We start from the raw sequence: 20,526 nt of genomic DNA, 5'->3' as shown, positions 1-20,526 counted from the left end.
GCCTGTATTTGCCTGCTGGCAGGCAGAGAAGCAAATGTTTGTAATTCCAAGTCTCTAGAATATTTGAATTTGATCAGTAGCAAAAATATGTTTCTTGTTCATAAACATTATTCCTCTCAAACTAATCATGTTACAGTGATATGTGCAACTTTGATTGCCACCTTTTTCAGAGCTGTTTGTTCCTATGCTTTTTATTCTTCAGATATTATTTGTTTCCTTATTTTGAGACTATTTTAAAAGAGAGAATGAAACATTTACCTGTCAGCAGTATTTTTTTTTTAAATCACATAGCACAGCAGTATTGATTTCATCAAAGCATAAAAGACTAAGCATGAAAAATCTTTTGAAAAGTATCCACATGCCCTCAGTTGAAGTTGTAAAACAGGAGACAGAAATGTCCAGTTGGGTTTTCTCAAGACCCCAATAGACATTAGAACTTGTCTTGCTTGACATTTTTTTAAGAAAAGTTAAAGCTCAAATTTATCTTAGAAGGAAGATTGGTCAGTATAATCAGAGTATGCATAGGCATGAGAAAGAGCAGTACAAATTCAAAATTATGTATTAACAACTAGAATTAATTTTTACTAAAACAAGAGTATTTAAAAATATTTCCTTTAAGTTTTATTTTTTTGCCGTGAAAGTTGGAGAAAGGAGAAATGCCCTAAACTTGTGACTGTTTCTGATAAACTTTGCATATTGGAAGATTTCTCAGAGTGAAAAAAAGAAGGATATAATCATATAAAATCCATATGATTTCTAAATAAGAAGCATCCTGTTTTTTGATGGGGTTGATGGCAATCCCTTTTCTTTATAAGAATGAGATGTAAAGAAACCACTTGTAAAGGGTTTTTCTTAATAGGATACATGTGCCTTGGTTGAGAGAGATGATCTTTTCATAAGTACGTATTTGGTAACTGTCTATATAGTAGGGCTTTGAATATTTTATTACCTTCCCTTACTGCTTTGAAGTTATTATGACATCTCTAAAGAGTATAAAGAACTCATTTGGAACATACTTAAAGATCTGCATATCTAATCTGGATAGTTATGAAGGCTTTATCATAGGAAAAGATATATTAGCTTTGTCATTATTGATTTTTCCTCTACTATTAAAAAATTTAGATTAAATTTACAAAGCTGTTAAGTGGTAAAGAAATATTTGCAGAACTTATTTGTAAGGAATTACACATAAATGAGAAGTTAATCTTTTGGAAAATTTTCTTAGGATTTCAATGTCAAGAGCCAGTTGTTGAGAATAATGTAATACATTTCTGTTTACAAAGCTTTTGTTAAATGCATACTGTCATCGACTCACAACAGTTGTGTGATGTTGTTGCTGTTACCATCCTCATTTGAAGATGAGGTAACAGAGACTCAGCTATACACTCTTAGGCTTCTGTTCTTCCCCTTAGTTGCGATAATCCCCACACTGTATCACAATGCTTCTCTTTGCCTTGTTGTCCATTTCCAAAACTACCAAGACCTGTACATTTTCAAGGTAGTATGCTAATATCAACTTCTTGCTTCTGAAAAGTTTAATTTATTTTATTCAGACTTTCATTTTTAAATAAAATAAGTTGATTGTAATAACTTATAGCCTCCTCAGACACTGTAAAATGTCTGGCACATAGAATTTTAAATGTCTGTTGAATGAATGGATAAACTAAGATGTAAGGAGAAATATTTTAACGGAGAATTCCATGTGTGCACAAAGGAGAAAGCCATTTGAAGGGCGGAGAAAGCAAAAATGGAAACTGGAGTCCTGTAGTTATTTGAGGTGTGGTTCATGAACCAGCAGCATCAGCATCATCTGGGGATCCATTAGGAATGGAAGCTCATGGACTCCATCCCAGATCTGCCTTAGTGGATTGCCATTTTTTAAGATTCTAGGTGATACAGTGAGGATCACTGCATAGTGAAATGATTCCCAACCCTGATTACACATTAAAATTACATGGGGAAATAAAATAACATGACCATTGCTCATTTACATGTCACTTAAATATAATCTCTGGGTATGGGGGCTAAGTATACATTTTTCTTAAAGTTCCACCAATGATTTCAGGATGCAACCAGGATTGAGAATCTGAGGACAGATTCTCACTGAGGACAGCAGTGGACATCAGAACATCTCAAGCTATTGCTTTTAAGATGCTCGTTTTAGGGGTGCCTGGGTGGCTCAGTCAGTTAAGCATCTGCCTTCAGCTGCTCCCCCTGCTTGTGCTCTCTCTCTCTCTCTTTCTCTCTGTCAAATAAATAAATAAAATCTTTAAAAGAAATACAGTAGCTTTAGTATAAGATACTCAGTCTCAGAGAGTCCAGAGTTATCTCATTTGCAATTAGGTGAGGGTTATTTGAAGGTCTCTAAAACCTATTACATTCCTAACATTCCAGAATTCAAAGAAAGTAGACACCTGTCTGTAAGTCTTTCCTAGTCATGTTGAAGGTTCTTCACCTGTATGGCTTTATAGTAATGTTTATACTAAGGAATTGTCAACCATTCAAAATACTCCCTCCAAACTATGTAAAACTGCCCTGGTCTCTGCTTCTTTACTACATATCCAAGCCACTTCCTCTTGCCAGTAGGTTCAAATCCAATCATTTTATAAGATAAATTTTGACCCTGGACAAGAAGATACCTGTGAAGACCTTGACTGCACACCAGCTCAGTGCTTGCTGCTAGAGATCAGTTGTTTTCATGAATTTTCTTGGATTTTTCCTCATGGCCTTTTTTCTGGAGTAAAGCCTGATGAAGAGCAATAGTAGGAGAGATAAAGAAGTGAAGTTCATGAAGGGCAATATGAAGAGAACTGTCTTAGTTTAGAGGGCAGTGAGGTGCTACTAAAATTTTGCAATTATCTGAGACACTGAAATATTTGTTGAATGAATGAATGAATGAAGGTATAATAAGTACGTAAAAGATAGGTATAGCTGGCTTGGTCAGTTAAAGAAGGATAATTTGACTACTGGCTTAAATCCAAAAAGTGAATAATAAGTTAGATGTGAGAAGCAATAAAGGACATAGAAAGACAGAAAGATGAGAGACAAGTTGGAATCTAATTGAACTTGGGACATAATATATCACATTAGAGTAGTTTTTCTCAAACTGGAACATGTGTAAGGATTACCTGGAGAACCCATAAACACGCTGCTTTTGTTCTACTTCCAGAGATTCTAATTTAGTGATCTGAGACAAGACCCAAGAATTTGCATGTTAAGGAAGTTCCCAGGTGGTGCTGATGCTTCTGGTCTAAGGACCACAATTTGAATAGCAATGCATTAATGTTTGGGAGCTGAAATTAGAATATTTTGTTTTCAGTTTTGTTTTTGCTACCTACCTACTGGCTGTGATATCTCAAGCAAATCTACTATCTATCCTAGGACAATGCTTTAATACTACAATACACCATTTACTTGCAATCATTAAAATGCAGATTCTGACTCAGTTGCCTGGGATAGGGGATGGATTTCTGCATTTTTAACAAAATCCCACATGATGCCATGTTGTTGGTCCATCAACCAGACTCTGATTAACAAGTTCCTAGGCTGTTCTTTCTCTTATACTTCATATGCTTATTGTTACAATGAAATAAAACCATGTAATTAAAAATAGTTTACAAATTATGGAGCAAAGTGTAAATGTAAGGTGGTAGTAGTAGATTGATAGAGAGAAAAAAACAAGAAAAGACAACTCTGCATTTTGAGCTGACTAACTAGGGGAATTTTGACACATTTATAGAAATAGAGAAGTCAGGAAAAAGAACTGGTTTAAGAAAAAATGTTGATTTGAGGGAAAAGTAGCAGGAGGCTGAAAACAGACAGAAATAAGCTTGAAAAAGATTTAGTCTTGAGATACCAATTTAGGAATTGTACACATATGATTGAATGATATTTTTGAATATGTGGGTGTGTAGAAAGAGAAAAGATTAAGTACAGAATCTGGGAAAAAGATAACATTTGGAAGGTATGAGAAGAAAGGGATATCATCAGAAGATGGATCATATTCTAGCACCTTGTCATAGAGACATTACTTGTCCAATCCTGAACTGTATCAACAGATGCTACTTGAGGATGAGAGTTGGTTGAGTTTTCTAGGCATTCCCTACTTGAACATTATGGAGGTATCTCATTTGTGTAAGGGGTTTATAAGCAGCTGTTCCATGGATGATAGAAGATACACATCTAGAATTTATTAGTTTCTTGGACCAAGTCACAGGCATTGAGAAAATAGAGCAATTAAGGGAGATCATGAATTCTATAAAAGATTAAAGGAAGGAGAAATTTTTATGGTTATCCATAAAAAGATGTTAATTTCTTGTGTTGTCAAACAATTCAGATACCCGAACATCTATGAAGCTCAAGAAAAAAAAAATGTGGTTTAGTAACTTATGGAGAGTAGCATTTTCACAGAGATAATTGATCTGTTAGGTAGAATAATAAGTGAATTAGTCTATTAATAATAGCATAATTTTAAAATAAAAGCATGATTGGTTTAAGACACTAGCATTTTTGACTATGTCATCATGATGTTATGATGTTCTTAAGGATGCTTCCAAATAATGGCCTTGGATACAAGAAAGGATAATAAAAATTCTTTCCCATCATTGGCTCTTTTGCTTTTTGGGTACTTCTATTTTTCCCTCTTAAATTTTACAGCATGCAGTGTTAGAATCTGGACATTTTAAAGTTTGATTTGCACTCATCTAAACTCCAAATCAACAGAGGTCTCTTTCTAACATTGATTTACTCTCAGAGGGTCATTCATGAACACATATTCATTACAGACACACTCCACGAATATTCAATAATACATCAATCACTGGGCTGTTTACATTAAGAGACACAATTGAAATTGAACAATATAATTCAATAAAATTGCTGGTCTTTTTATTTATTCATCTAAACCCTAGTTGCTCAGTCACTGTAAACAGATCCATTGAAAACAATTCACTTTTCTGTTGTTTCATGATTGATCTTCTCAAACACATGATTATTCTTAATTCAGACAAAATATTTCATTTCTTTAAGTACATGAAAAGGAATTAGAGCCAGCTGAATGCAATAAGGGATGAGGAAGGAAGACGCTCAATAAAAGGAAATCAAACCTGTTTACAAGTCTGGAACCTAAACACTTGTGAGGTTTGTGGTTTTGGAAACTATATTCATATGTTAGAGGAGAAAATGATGAAGTCTGGATAAACATGAGTTTAAAATGGCCTGGGTCAGATTCTTATTCCTCCTCATACCCTAAGTACCACTTTTAAACAAAGTTCCCCTTAATTTCAGAGATCCTATTCAGGCAAAGCACCAATGAACAGTGGAAGGAGAGAAAAATTCATTTTTTTTCCTGAGACCATCAAGACATATCTTTTATTCAGAAGACAGGAGTTAAAATATGGATGTATTCATAAAAACAATTAACGTATATAGTGATCATGAGATACATCAAATTATCATCTCATGAAAGTGGTAAATCTTGGTTTCCTAAATCTGTTTTTTGTTTCCAGTTCTTCCACTTTGAATATATGATATTGAAAATATGCTAAATGTGGGCCTTGGGCAAATCAGAAACAGAGATTGGTAAAACATTAGGAAAACAGTTTTTCTTATTTCAATTTAAAATGTTGTGCTTATTTAGAAGGTAAAGAAAGTTAATATAAGTGCATTCTGGAATCATAAGGATGACCATCTGCTAAGCAATTACTATCCTGGAGTTTCAGGGTCCCTTAGGCATATGTATTTATTTATTTATTTACATTTTAAGCTTGATTTTTTTTAGGGAATGAGAACAGCCAGTTGAAACTAACATATACTGTATATGCAGTATCCATACATACAGTATCCTGCACATCGCATATGCAGTCATTTTGGCTCAATGTAACTTCAAGTGATGGGTTACCAAAAACAATACCAGATTATGGAAGCTTTTTAAATTGTAGGCTCTGAAATTGTGATGACTGGAAGAAAAAAGAGAAAGAAAGATAAAAGGAAAAGAAAAAGAAGAAAGAAAGAGAAAGAGAAAGAGGAAGAAAGAAGAAAGAAAGAGAAAGAAAGAGAAAGAAAGAAAGAAAAAAGAAAGAAAGAAAGAAAAAGAAAGAAAGAAGAAAGAAAGAAAGAAAAAAAGAAAGAGTAAGACAGGCTGAAGGGAACTGGCAACTTAATTCCATGTGGCTGAGCGTTTTAGTTGCGTTCAGACACTTCTATTTTTATTTCTTCAAGCTGGGCTCATTTCCAAGTAGGAAGCTATGGAACTATTGCTCTCCTGCCCACATTTAGTGCAATCCCCTATAATACTAAGGTTAGGTCAGCCTTTTCTCTGTCCCCTGCATTAAACCTACAAATAGATCAGATTTCATGATAAGGAACAAGTGAAAAAGGACAAAAGATTATAAGTGAAACGTTGAACCAGCTTGACTTGAATTAGAATTGAATCAACTGTATAATCTAATGTTCACATAGTGCTTTGGCCTAAGATCCTGGCTGGTTTCATCCCATAGCATTTAAGTTATTCTTTCTTTTCTTCTTCCTTTAAATTTTTTTTTTCATTGCCTTGCTGTGTTCTGATACATTTAAAAGGATAGCTCTTTGTGTTTTATGCAATGGAAAATTTGCTGTTGAAGCCTTAGCCTTGAAAGGCACTGACTGTATCTAAAAACAGACAAAAAAAAAAAAAAAAAAGCAAGCACTCCTTTGCCCCACCTCCCATTGGTTGTTTGGAAACAGCTGTGTAATGCCAAGTTTGTACTTCATTCTTATCAGTTCATTTGGTGAGATCAGAATGTGCCTGAATAACTCTGAAGGTTAAAATATGTTGACTGAATTTTCTGCTGCTGCCATTCCAGAAGGCCAGCTAATACCATCACTGACTGTCAATAGCAGCCAGGCTCTGGCTCTGTCTTTCTCACGATCATGACACATAGTGCAAGTATTCTTGGCTTCTATATACCATAATCCCTGCATGGTATGTGTTACACTGAGGATAAGTGCAGTGGGATGGCTTGCCCATGGGCCTGACCGATCTGGTCTACCAGCATACAGAATTGCCCTTCCAATACAAAACACCCTATTGCATTGACATGTCATGATTCAGGGACCAAGTTTTTTATTTTGATCTTTTCCTCAATCACAGGTGTTTTATTTACAGCATCTATAACATTTGCCTGAGAAAACTAGGTATTGTGGTTTTTATATTCAATCTAATTATTTTAATATTCCAAAAATGATGCTCCACTGGTCTTGATTGCTACTTGAGTTGTAGATGTTCTTTCCAGTCCTTATTTACAGTGCAACCTAAAATCATTCATAGCACAAAACAGAAGAGTCTTTGATTTTTTATAATTATTTAATCATTCAGTTTTCTTACAGAATTGAATCATGCCACATTATTATTGTTACCTAGCATTTAGCAAATACTCATTGGCCAACAAGAACTTTCAAATATTAGAAAATCTTCTTTCATAAGCTCATGCTAATGATACATTCTTCTTAGCTTAGAAGCATCTACTAAAATGATGCTAGGTATTAATCTTGCAATTTGTGGTGTGCTTACATTTATCTCCAAATAACATACAGTGTTTTGTCAGTTATTTATTTAGTTATTTATATGTTTACATGATTCCTATCACTGAAATACTCAGGGACTTTGACAAGTGTGCTGTCTTAGCAGAAAATGATGTTTAAGAGAGAAACAATATTCTTTTTCACTTGACTACTTCAATACAATGACTATTGCAGTTATTCCATGACTTATTGAACAATCATTATAAAGAAAGAGGATGAAATAGATCAGCCAATCACTCAAGCCATAGATACTGAATATCCACTCTGACTGGATTTCTCTCCAAGGTACCATGGGAGAGCCAAAAGAAATATAACTCTCATCCAAAAGGCAAAATGATACTGTCAGGATAAACATAAATTTTAAAAGGCTTGTAACTGATTTTTATTCTTCTTTTTCCCTCAAGTTCCTCCTTTACACTCACGGCTTCCCTTGACCTCAAACGGGTGCCATCTGGGCAAAAGAGCAAGGAGCTATGTGGACAATCATTATTGAACAAAACATTAATCAGATTTAGATGACTTGATATGCAATTATTCTGAAGATCAATTATATACCATACCTAGTGGTCATAAAGCAGGCCGAATTATATTCTTATATAAGTGGTACATCTTAGTTTCACTTATCTCTTTTCTCTTTCTGGTTTATTTTCTTTGCATAAATGATTCTAAAAATGTGCTAAGTTAGTGAACTTAGATTAAGATATCCATATAAGTGTATTTCAGGCAAAGATGTGTCCACAGGGCATTGTGATACAACTGTTTATCATTAGACTATATTTTAATGTTTATAATATTTTGATTTAAGGAATATTTCACAATTTTTTTGTTCATTGGGAAACACTGCCAATATTTCTTTTGCATTATAAGCAGTTATTTGAAGGAAAGGTGGTATTAACCCATGAACTGTCTCCATCAAGCTCATCAGGAAATGGCTGCAAAGAAGGAATTGTCAGGTGGTGCCCCTGAGTCCTTTTGGGAAAGAGTGATCTCCTTTTGGGGAAGCTAAGAGGGATTTACATAGGAGGAATTGAGAATCGTCCTTTCTCCCCACCTCCCGCCGATATTCACATTACTTGTTTCAGACTCTGTTTTCATCTTCCAAAGCAACATCCCACGTTTATAAAAGATTTGGTTCAACTTTGGAGAATTTTCCTATCTACAAGGCTTGCTTCCATTCAAGGTTCATTAATATGTTTTAGTATCTACTCTGGTAGTTCATTCCCTATTGAATCAGGATGAGTTATTTTTTTTCTTTTAAGATTTTTTTTAATGTATTTGACAGAGAAAGAGAGAGAGAGAGAGAGAGTATGCACACAAGCAGAGAGAGCTGCAGGCAGAGGGAGAAGCAGGCTCCCCGCCGAGCAGAGAGCCTGATGCGGGGCTTGATCCTAGGACTCCAGGATCATCCTGAGCTGAAGGCAGACGCTTAACCAACTGAGCCACCCAGGTGCCCAAGGATGAGTTCTTTCTAAAGTTATACAGGTTCAGATGTTATAGGATCTCCACCCAGAGCAATCCTTCAAAAACCTCAGGGAAGAGCTAAAGTGTGTGTGTGTGTGTGTGTGTGTGTGTGTGTGCTGTTTGGGGGAGAAAGGTATATTGAGAAGAACAGGCTAAAATGTACAGTGAGGTTTAGGAACTGTTGTGAAGATAAAACCAGGCAATTATGTCCAAAACCCCACAAATACAAAAATAACCATCTTTGATGATGTGCATCATCACTAAAAAGGATTGTTTTACATAAGATTTTTTCTTGAACACAATATGAAAATAAAATTTAAAAAATTTAATTATTTGAAATGTGCATAGAGTACTTTGCATTCAAAGAAATACTGCAACTTTGCACTCTTAAGTAAGTCAGTTAACTTCTCTGATTGCAATTTTTTCTGCAAAGTCAGGGGGTTGGACTAGGTATGTTAGATTTCTACAATTTCCAGGATTGAATGGTTCTGTGATAAATTTTATGAGTTACCACATCTTAATTTATCAACCTAGTTACATATTTGTATGTAGGCTCTTCCTAAAATGATTTCACACTATTGATTTTGTTACGCTTCCTTAACATTCAGAGACTAATTAAAGATAAGAGGAGAATGGGCAAGAGGCAAGAATAAGACATAGTTCCTGAAGGCCAAAGAACTAAAAGGCATTGTAGGCAATACAGTTTTTGAGGGAGATTTGAGGGAAAGTCATTGAGTGTTTCAGTGCCTCTTTTGTGCCATGCATATTATGTATGATAGTTATTTAATTTTCACAACAACTCTGAAGTAAGTATTAATAACCAATTTGTACTGTTGGTAAACTGGGCTCAAGGGAGTGCAAGATCCAGAGAGTTAAGAAGTAGCCCAGCTAGGGTATTTGGATTTGAGTGACTCCAAACTTGCCTCCTCTTACCAGATCACACCATGATCTTTGTTTATGAGGGTGGAATAACGAAAGTGAAGTGCATGTCAGAGACTGAGTAGCACACACAATAAAGAGCTTTATATCTAGGCTCCCATATAGTTCCAAGATCAATAATACATTTTATTAACCTTTGAGTTTTTATTAAAACATTTCTTACTCAGAACAAATTAAAAGAAAGTACATAAGACCATCACGGTGCTAAGAAAGACTTATGTCTGTTGATTCTGTACTATTAAATGATATTATAATGCTAATCATAATACTGAAATATTGACTAAATAAATAAGAATCCAAGCCTTGAGCTAAGGCCATCATCTTTTCTCATAACACAGAAATACTTTCACAAGAATGATATGCACATAAAATTTGCCCTCTATAGGAGATTACCTAAGCAATTGTTATTATTGTGTAGAAGGTTTGTATTGTACTTCAAATCCATTAATGAATATTGAGGGTTTTGTGTTCAGATCTATGAAATGAAGGATAGTTAATGTTTATTCCTATAATAACTAAGAAGCTATCAAGTATTTATTATTGGATTGAGACGATGGAAAGGGTGAGAAGAAGGAAAAATGAGTCTATTTTTAAAGGAAGAAAAATGCAATTAAATCTTTTTGGGGTAGAAGAATTTTCAGAATTATTATAAATAGAAGGGCCTATCTCAGCTTGATTACTTCAAAACAGCTTCCTGCAACCTCCCACCAAGTAGATGAGCAATTAGTATAATCACAGCAATAAGTCAAAGACACTTGCTGTTCAAACTTGTGTTGCAACTCTTCCTTTTGGCATTGCTCCTAGGCTATTCCAATTGCACACACAGAGACATGCATGCACATATTTAATAAAATTGTATTTGGTAAAAGGCAAAATGCCTAAGAATGACTTCTTTTTTGTATCAAGGTTAAATAAAGGACACTGAACAAGTAAAGCTGTGCTGAAAAGAACAGTAGCCAAGGCAGGGATATTCTTATACCCCAAACAGTCATGCAGATGGAAGTCTGGCCAACAAAACCATAAAGCATCAACTCTAACTGTGAGTCAATCTGTCAGCCCAAGTACAAGGTGACTCAGGGAAAGATTGCATTTTGTTTTCTGACAAATACTCTGAGGTTCTAGTCATTTTTATATGTGTTGGATATTATTGGCAGAAAAGAATAAAAACTAATTCACAAATGGGAAAGAGTGAACTTTTAACAATTAGTTATTTATTTAAAAAATAGAATAAGAGTAATCAAGTGAATTGATTTAAGAAATTTTCAGTAGGTATATATTAAAACTACTCTGTGTCTACTTATCAGTTTGAGAGACTGGTATAATATTTGTATGTCTTCTGCTACTGAGTTGATTCAGTACAAAAAGAATTATTTCTAAGAAGTAGTGCAGGAAAATATATTTTGCAATGCCAAGCACATGATCTTTTTGCTTTTAGAATATCCAATTTCAACGATTGCTTAAATCTCACCTACTTATTCAATTAATTTTTACTCCCAGGCTCCCAGGTTATTGGTTTGGCTGGGTAGCTGATGCTCCTGTTATGATTTTTCACTAGTTTGGGAAGTTCTTCTGCAGGTGTTTCCAAATGCTTCTTTCCTTTTCTCTCTTATTAAGGAAATTCACAAACACAAGGGAAAATGTCAACTTTAACTATTGGTATAGCAAAATGCATTGAGTAAGTTGCATCTATTAAAAGACAAACAGCAAGCTCCTTTTGTTATGATTTTTCTTTGTGAATATATATTATTTTATGGTCAAAAGAAATCTGACTTTTCTGGGTAAATGTTGTATTGGAAACCCTGAAAACACTTCAGTACTTAGTTTGTGTTCTCGGGGGATAGCATTTTATATCTTTGAAGCACTTTGCTTACTGAATACATGATTTTAAGAAGAGAGATTATTAGTAACACTAAGAAATATCAAGGCATAAGGTCAAAATGGAAAAAAAAAAATAGAGAAGAACAGAAGATTGGCTTGCAATAGTGTAAGTTGTCCTGAAAGTAGATACATAGAAAGAAGAGAACAGCAGGAAGAGATGAAACTTTAGGCACAGAATTTAAAGATCAAAGGTCAATACCGTATAAGAATCTGAATCAGCTAACCAAGATAGCTGATTGACATCATCCTTCAAAGTCACAAAAGAAAAAGAAAAATATAAATGTTTAAATATATAGTTTATCATAGATGCCACACCATGATGGTATAGCTGACTGAAAGAATGTAGTTGTATCAATATAAATGCATTATCATTTGGCATATGAAGGCAAATAATTGATATTCTTGTGAAATTTGGCTTAAATTTTAAGAATATCTCAGTTTCTAGTAATGTAGATGTTATGGGCTGAATTATATCCCCCCAGGTTTATTATGCTGAAACTCTAACCTCTAGTACCTCAGAATGTAGCTTTGAGGACAAGGTCTTTAAAGAGGTAATTAAGTTAAAAACAAGGTCAGTAGAGTGGTCCCTAATCTGATATAACTGGTGTCCTTATAAGAAGAGGGAACTTGGACTCAGACATGCACAGAGGGAAGACTATGAGAAGGCAAAGTAAGAAGATGGCCAAGGAGAGAAGCCATAACAAAAACCAGCCCTGCTGACACTTTGATCTTGGTTTTCTAGAGTCCAGAACTGTGAGAATTAGTTGTTTAAAGCACCCAGTCTTAAGTACTTTGTTATGGCAGCTCTAGAAAGCTAATACACTGGGTCAGCATTTTATCCAAAAGAAATCTCTATAGAACATGAAAAACTGATGATTCCCTTGAAGGACCTAAAAGAATCTCCTAGATTTGTCCTGGCCCAAGTGCTCTGGTGGTCTAGAGGCTTCATAAGGGTCCTCATTGATTTTTCCTTTCAAACTTGGAGATGAATAATAATTACCCAGAATGCTGGATGGAGAAAAAAAAACAAACAAACTCATAGAGCCTTATATGAGGGTGTGTGTGTGTGTGTGTGTGTGTGTGTGTGTGTCTAGAACTCTGCAGTGAGGAATGTTTTATGACTGACCAATGATGTCTACCCTGGCCGAGGGATAGGATATGGCTGCTCATATATATATGGTGCCTCCAAATTAAATCACAACTTTTTAAAATCAAAATATCTTTTGGGTATGAATCAGATTGTTCATGGGTCATTACTCTGATCATCTTGAACTTAGAGTTATTTCATTTTTCCTCCTCATTATTTATTTAACCAAATAAAGAAGTTTAGATATAAATGGAAATTATAAAGCAAATTAAAAATGTAAAGTGTTGAAGACTACATTTTTTTGAGAGGGGAGGCATCCTACAGTTACTGCTTTCTAGTAGATGAGCTCCTTCAACAAAATGGTAAAGCTAGATACGGTTACTACTTAGAAAGCATAGCACCTTAAAGAGTTGATGTCCATGTTTTGCAGAATTTAGAACTCATGGAGTCATTTAATATTTAATAAGCAGCAAAATATGGTGTTTTTAGAGTAGACATCTTCTTTGGAGTCCAAAGGAGGGAGAGTAGTAATATATGTCCCTGTCAATTCCCACATATTACCTGCATTCTCAGAGGTTATAGGATTCTTCCCTCTTGGCTTTTTGGAAATATGATGTAAAGACATGCCACTCTTTTTTTTTTTTTTTTTTTTTTTTTGATGGCCTTCAGTGACTGGAGTTAATGCTGGTAAAATCAAGCCCCAAGAGGCTTCAATTCTCTCACTGAGGAAAAAGCTCTGAATCTAAAAAAAAATTTTCCATTCAGGTCTGCCAAAGAGTTATTCCTATTCTCTTTTGGCAGGGAACCTGAAGAATCTAAAGCAGTTCTCCGTGCTCTGGGCTCATGGTGTCAGCCTTGATGCTGACCAGCAAAGGATGCTCAGCTACTGTTAAAGCAACTTTTGAGGGGAGGAAGGAAGCTGCATAATTGGATTGGATTAATATCAAGGCATCCTTTTGGGGGAGGATGCTCTGTTTAATTTACAACCACGTTCCTTTCCAGGTAAAACCCTCTTCCTTTGCCAATTATTGGTTAATCAATATTCTCGGTACCACCCTTCAAATCTCTACAATATTCTTGTACTTTAAACATTGGATCTAAAACAGAAGATCTACCATTCTGCTGAATATTTTGAAATTAGAGATATAAAGATAACAAAAGGCAAATCAGAGATGGATCAAAAAATATAAAATATCTAGGAAACTGTTTCCATAATTCTCTTCTGCATATTATTTTTTGTATTTTTCTAAATTAAGTTTTTTTGGTTTTAAAAACTGAATGAAATATGCTTGGTACTTTCTAAGCATGGATTTTTTTTTTTCTACCTAAGGTTATTAGTCACAAATTAATTATCGATATGCCATTTCTTCTGTGAATCTTTGAACGGTTTGCAATGGTTCTTGGAGATAGTTATCCTTATTTTACATATGTGATACTAAGGGAGAAAATGGTGAGGTAATTTACTCACAGTTTCCCAGAAATCTATACTATGTCAACTTCAAATTACAAATCATAGTGCATGCTGGGGCATATATTGGGCTTCCCTTTGATTAATAGAGCAGAGGCTGAGCTTGATATCCTCTCGAGGAGGTTTTCAGCTCTGTTAAAACTAGAATTTTAATTCTCATGAATGGTCTTGATGGTAACTAGAACCAATCTATTCCTCTAACACTCGAGTTCAAAATTTAAGACAAGGCACTCACTCATACAAAATGATATTTTTCCTCTCTACTAATTTGTAGAGAAGGAAATCCACTTCTGCCAAATATTATTACATTTTGATTTATTTGTGAGTGTGCGTTGGTAGATGGACCTATCTCATTCACACGTTTGTTTGGAAACTCTACAGAGATTTTGAATTGGGGGACAGACACAGTGGGAAGTTTGGTTTTAGTTAAGTGAATGACATGCTTGTACTGGACAAGGTAGCATAAGTTCTCCTAAACTTCCAGTCTGTGCATGAGCTGACTGTCCTCACAAAATAAGCTGATGATAGTCTGTTTTTTTTTTTTTTTAACCAAGAATAATTAAGCAAGATGCAAATTTCCCAGCAGATCTGTGTGACTAAAGTGTGAATATTCTTTTTTTTAATTAATAAGTTGATTTTGTGTAGTCTTCTTTTGTTAGGTTAATTTTTATTTTAGTTCCAATACCTTGATTCTTGGCGCTTAGAAAGAACAGCAATCTTATCTGTGTCTAAATAAAGGGAGCAAATACTTAACTTTTTCTTCATTATTGCTTTTGAACTCCAAAATGGCAGGCTTGAAATAAAGAAAGAAGCTGCCCTGCATGGAAATATGGTAATAGTTATTGTGTGTTAACTTCTCCTGAGCATTAGGTCGTCTTTCCTATGGGAAGGATGTTAATGGCCCCAGAAACCTTGCTGGAGAGTTAAGGTGAATGTGGGGAATCTGGTGATGAGTTGGAACTTGGAAGAGATCTAATTTTTTGTCCCTTTTACTCTTGCTCATCTGACCAAAGTTTGGAATCTAGAGTTTCATCTTCAACCCTTGGAGGCATATGGTACCTTGATTTGGTGGCTTAAGTGCTCTCACAGGAAATCCATATTGTAATTGGTCCATACCTAAGAAAAAAAAAAGTAGGAGATAACATTAAAAAACAAAGGTTTAGAACAATAAAGCTCAGTGAAAAACCATAAATATTATTTTGATGTTTTTAGAAATCAAAGTATATTTGAAAGTTTCTGGGACCTTGTAGTAAAATATGACTGAAACCAATGAAAAAATAAGAAAATTTTCCTAATGATAACTCATACTTCACAACTTTATTCTTAATGATGAATAAAGACAAAATTTTAGATATCATAGACCACTCTTTGCTTCAATGTTCACTGAGAAAGGGGACATCATTTTCTCAAATTATCCCCAGATTTTAATAACTTCATGTCTGTCTTGTAGTTTTCAATACTTGAAAATCTTTGTTTTAAAATTAAAAGCCCAAGTCCATATGAAATGATACAAATTTTTTTTAAATTTTATTTTATTATGTTAGTCACCATACATTACATCATTAGTTTTTGATGTAGTGTTCCATGATTCATTGTTTGCTTATAACACCCAGTGCTCCCTTCAATACATGCCCTCCCATCACCGGGCTAACCCATCCCCCCACCCCTTGAAATGATACAAATGTTTAACAGATGATTTTTATTTTGTATTTAGAAGATATTGTCATAGTTCTTCAAACTTAGACAAATACATTTGTCTGGGTGTTTTGAAGAGATTTGCATATACAGATGAAAACTTACTTATGTAATATAATCAGTAGAACCTTTAAAGATTAGTCTGAAAAGCAAAACGTTATAAGAATGTGAAGCTGTCACCTTAATAACATTATGTTTATTTTTAATAAACATCTTGGCATATAAGTGTAGGAAATCAAGTAGAATTCAAGTTACAATGGCCCTGAATGGGTTAGGCATAGGACATACAGAACCTAAGGTTTTAAATATAATTCAATGTTTTCCTTGAATATAGTAATTAATTAGTAACTAATGTGTTCTTTTAGTTATAGTATTTAGCCCTATGTTTTTGTAGTCTGAACAAGTCAGCATTTTTGACTTGCTTTCAGAAAAGAAGTAAATGCTTGAAAGAAATGATCAACACCCTAGATTCAGATGGGAAAAAATTCTTCCCGGTTATTAAAAAGAGGCCCCAAATTCCATTAAAATACATATGCGCAACCAGATTTATGCCCAGAAGTACAAAATACTACAATTATTGTACACAAAACATTTTTATAATTGTTTAATTTCAATACATATAAATCGTATTTGAATCTAGCAACAATATGTAGATTCTATTCAAAAGTCATATAAATCTTTGTCTTTCAAGTTCATATAATGTTATAGAAAACTCAGATATTTTATTTTTTCCTTTCTTCTACAGATTCATTACCCTGTAGGTTTCGGTTAGTTAATATTGAACAGGGATTCAGGGAAGGATTTCTTTTCTTAAATCATAGAAGATAGCTGAATATGCTCATAAACTTTGATAGATATTCCAGTAGAAGAATAATGAGGCCAAAAACAGATGAAATCAGTTCATAGGCCTGGAGGAGAGAAACAATGCACACAAGGGAAATGGATGTTAAAGCTGTATTATCTACAACTGGGTAAGGAAGGTAAATTTGGAAATTTCCTTTTTAAACACAATGAATACATTATTTCTCTAATATAATCGTGGGGCATGCCCAGTTACCCTGTTTTTTATGATGTTTATAGACATGTATCAATGGTGAAATGCATTTCTGGGAGTTTGAATAGCTTTGTATGTTGATATATTAATCTTTGGGTTTATTCTTCCTCACTTCTTTGTCCACGACTTTTCTCTTTCCATATTGGCCCAGGAAAATTAGAAATTAGCAGGAAAGCAAATAGCAAGTATCAATCATTATTCTGTTAGTTTGTTGATTGGTTTTCTTTTTTGTTTTCAAACTTACAGGTAGGTTTCTGAAGTACTCATCAGAAATCACTGGAAGTGGAGGGGAGCAAAATCTTCATTGAGTTGCTGTAGTGCGGCAATTATTGCTAGAAATAGAAAATACTGGGAGAAAAGAGCCTATGCCTCAGACCATCTATTGCCTTTTAAGAGAGCACCGAGTCACAGCAGAGCTGTGGATCTGCACTGGTTCCTCTTGTCTTAGCTGGGAGAAGTTGCCAACAGGACCTCTTTGACTGCTGCTTGTCAGTCATCTGACAATATTGATGGCTGCCTGTGTCCCAAGATGTTGCCTGTTTGTACTTTCCCTTTTCCATTGTGTAGCCTTGCACACTTATAAATTCCCTACATGAGACGTGGGGTCCTTGATAGCCAGAGTGAACACTTGCTCTTTAAGACCTTGGAAAGTTGTGACCCCTCAGACACTTGACACAGTTATACATTGGGGATACATTCAGTGCCTTTTGCAAAAGAAATATAAAAATGACAAGACTTTATGTTTAGGTAGTACTTTACAATTCCTGAAGCCCTTTAATACCACCTTCCTCACTGTTCCAATTATGGTAAGTGATGAGGCCTGAAATTTATAGAGTTTGGAGAGCTTTCTTTAAGAAAAATAATAAAAAGTTATAATTTCAAAATAAGTAACAGAATAACTTCCTTTAGAAGGAGAAAGGCTAAAAATATTACAAATCATAAAATCTATAGAAATAACTAGGTATTATTAAGAATCAGCTGCCCAAAGACATTTTCATATTGTTTATATTTTTGCTACATATTTTTGATTATACATATGACAATAGTCTATGATATTTCCTAGAGAGACAATTGAAAGATAATCTAGTCTTTCCTTTAGCATGGTTAATCCTTTTTTAAAAATTAAACATTTAAAAATTCAACTAAAAAGTAAATTAAACTCAACAGTAAGAGAACAAATAACCTGATTTTTAAAAAATAGCCTAAACACCTTACCAGATAACTCACCAAAGAAAACACATAGATAGCAAATAAGCACATGAAAAGATGTTCCACATCTTGTGTCACTACAGAAACGAAAATTAAAATAACAATGATACCACTATACACCTGTTAGAATGACAAAAACCCAGAACAGTGACAACACCAAATTCTGGCAAGGCTGTGGAACAACAGGAATTCTCATTCATTGTTGTTGGAAATGCAAAATGGTACAACCACTTTGGAAAACAGTTTGGTGGTTTCTTAGAATGCTGAATGTACTCTTTTTTTTTTAATACTGAAATATTGGTTTTATTTATATATTTTGAATACTATAATTGAGATGTAATCATATACCTTCAAATTCACACATTTAAAGTGTATAATTCGATGCTTTTTAGAATAGTCACAGAGTTGTGCCACCATTACTGCAGTTTAATTATAGAACATTCTTAACCATACAATCTAGCAGTTACATTCCTTGGTATTTACCCACAGGAGTTGAAAACCTATGTCCACACAAAAGCCTGCACATGGGTATTCAAAGCAGCTTTATTCATAATTGCCAAAACTTGGAAGCAACCAAGATTTCCTTCAGTAGATGAATGGATAAACCGTAGTACATCTAAATAACAGGATATTATTCAGTGATAAAAAGAGCTATCACACCATGAAAATATGTGAAAGAAAACCAAGTGCATATTACTAAGTAATTGAAGCCACTTAGAAAAGTTTACATAATGACATTCTGAAAAAGGCAAAACTATGGAGACAGTAAAAAGATCAGTGGTTGCCAGGCTATGGGGGGATCAAGGAGTGGTGGTGGTGTGGGAGGATGAATAGGCAGAGCACAGAGGATTTTTATGGCAATGAAAATACTGTGTATGATACCATAATGGTAGATACATGTCACTAGACAGTTGTCCATACCCATAGAATGTACAACACCTAAGAATGAAATTTAATGTAAACTATAGACTTAGGGGATAATGATGTCAATGTAAATTAATCACTTGTCAAGTGTGCTACTCTGGTGAGTGATGTAGATAGTGGGGGAAGCTATGCATGTGTGGGGGGCAGGGGGCACATAGGAAATCTCTGTAGTTTTTTCTCAATTTTTCTATGAACTTAAAACTGCTCTAAAAGAATTAAAACCTTATAAAATTACTCTAGTTCTAAAATTTTAAAAAAAGTAAATTAAAAATAGTTTAGAAATGTTGAATCACAGATCTGTACCTCTGAAAAAAATAATGCAATATATGTTAAGAAAAAAAAAAAGAAGAAGATAGCAGGAGGGGAAGAATGAAGGGGGGAAAATCGGAGGGAGAGACGAACCATGAGAGACGATGGACTCTGAAAAACAGACTGAGGGTTCTAGAGGGTTCAGAGCTTGATCTGGTAGCCTGCGGCTGCCATGCCTTAGGACAGTGGCGGCCACTGCCGAGTTCGTCCCCAAGGCAACAAAACACCACCCTTTCCAACGTGAACAGCTACCTGATGGGTAGATGAGCACGTGGACCAAAACCTGATTGGGTAGGGTATGTGCTATGGTGAGCGCTGTGAATTGTGCAAGACTGTTGAATCACAGATCTGTACTTCTGAAACAAATAATGCAAGATATGTTAAGAAAAAAGAAAAAGAAGAAGATAGCAGGAGGGGAAGAATGAAGGGGAGTAAGTCGGAGGGGGAGACAAACCATGAGAGACGATGGACTCTGAAAAACAAACTGAGGGTTCTAGAGGGGAGGAGTGTGGGGGGATGGGTTAGCCTGGTGATGGGTATTAAGGAGGGCACGTTCTGCGTGGAGCACTGGGTGTTATGCACAAACAATGAATCATGGGACACTACATCAAAAACTAATGATGTAATATATGGTGATTAACATAACAATAAAAAATAAAAAAAAATAGAAATGTTTATTTATAAAGTCGATAAGAATTTTTAAATTGTGGTCACATTTAGAAACTGTTATCATGTAAAGAAAGCTTATATAAGCCTTTTTTTCAAATATGAGTCTTTGCAAATATACTTGCTTTGTATTTCTGATACAGATTTGTGCCCTACAAGCACAGAATTTCCAATAAATTGCATTGTGTGCAATTCTCATCAAAAAGGGGAAAATGGTAAATTTATAATCTATATGCTGCATTTTCAAGAACTTCCATTTCGATCTGACATTAATAA

The sequence above is a fragment of the Zalophus californianus genome, chromosome 7, assembly GCF_009762305.2.
Source record: "Zalophus californianus isolate mZalCal1 chromosome 7, mZalCal1.pri.v2, whole genome shotgun sequence".
In the NCBI taxonomy this organism is placed as follows: domain Eukaryota; kingdom Metazoa; phylum Chordata; class Mammalia; order Carnivora; family Otariidae; genus Zalophus; species Zalophus californianus.
This window is presented reverse-complemented; position numbering follows the sequence as displayed.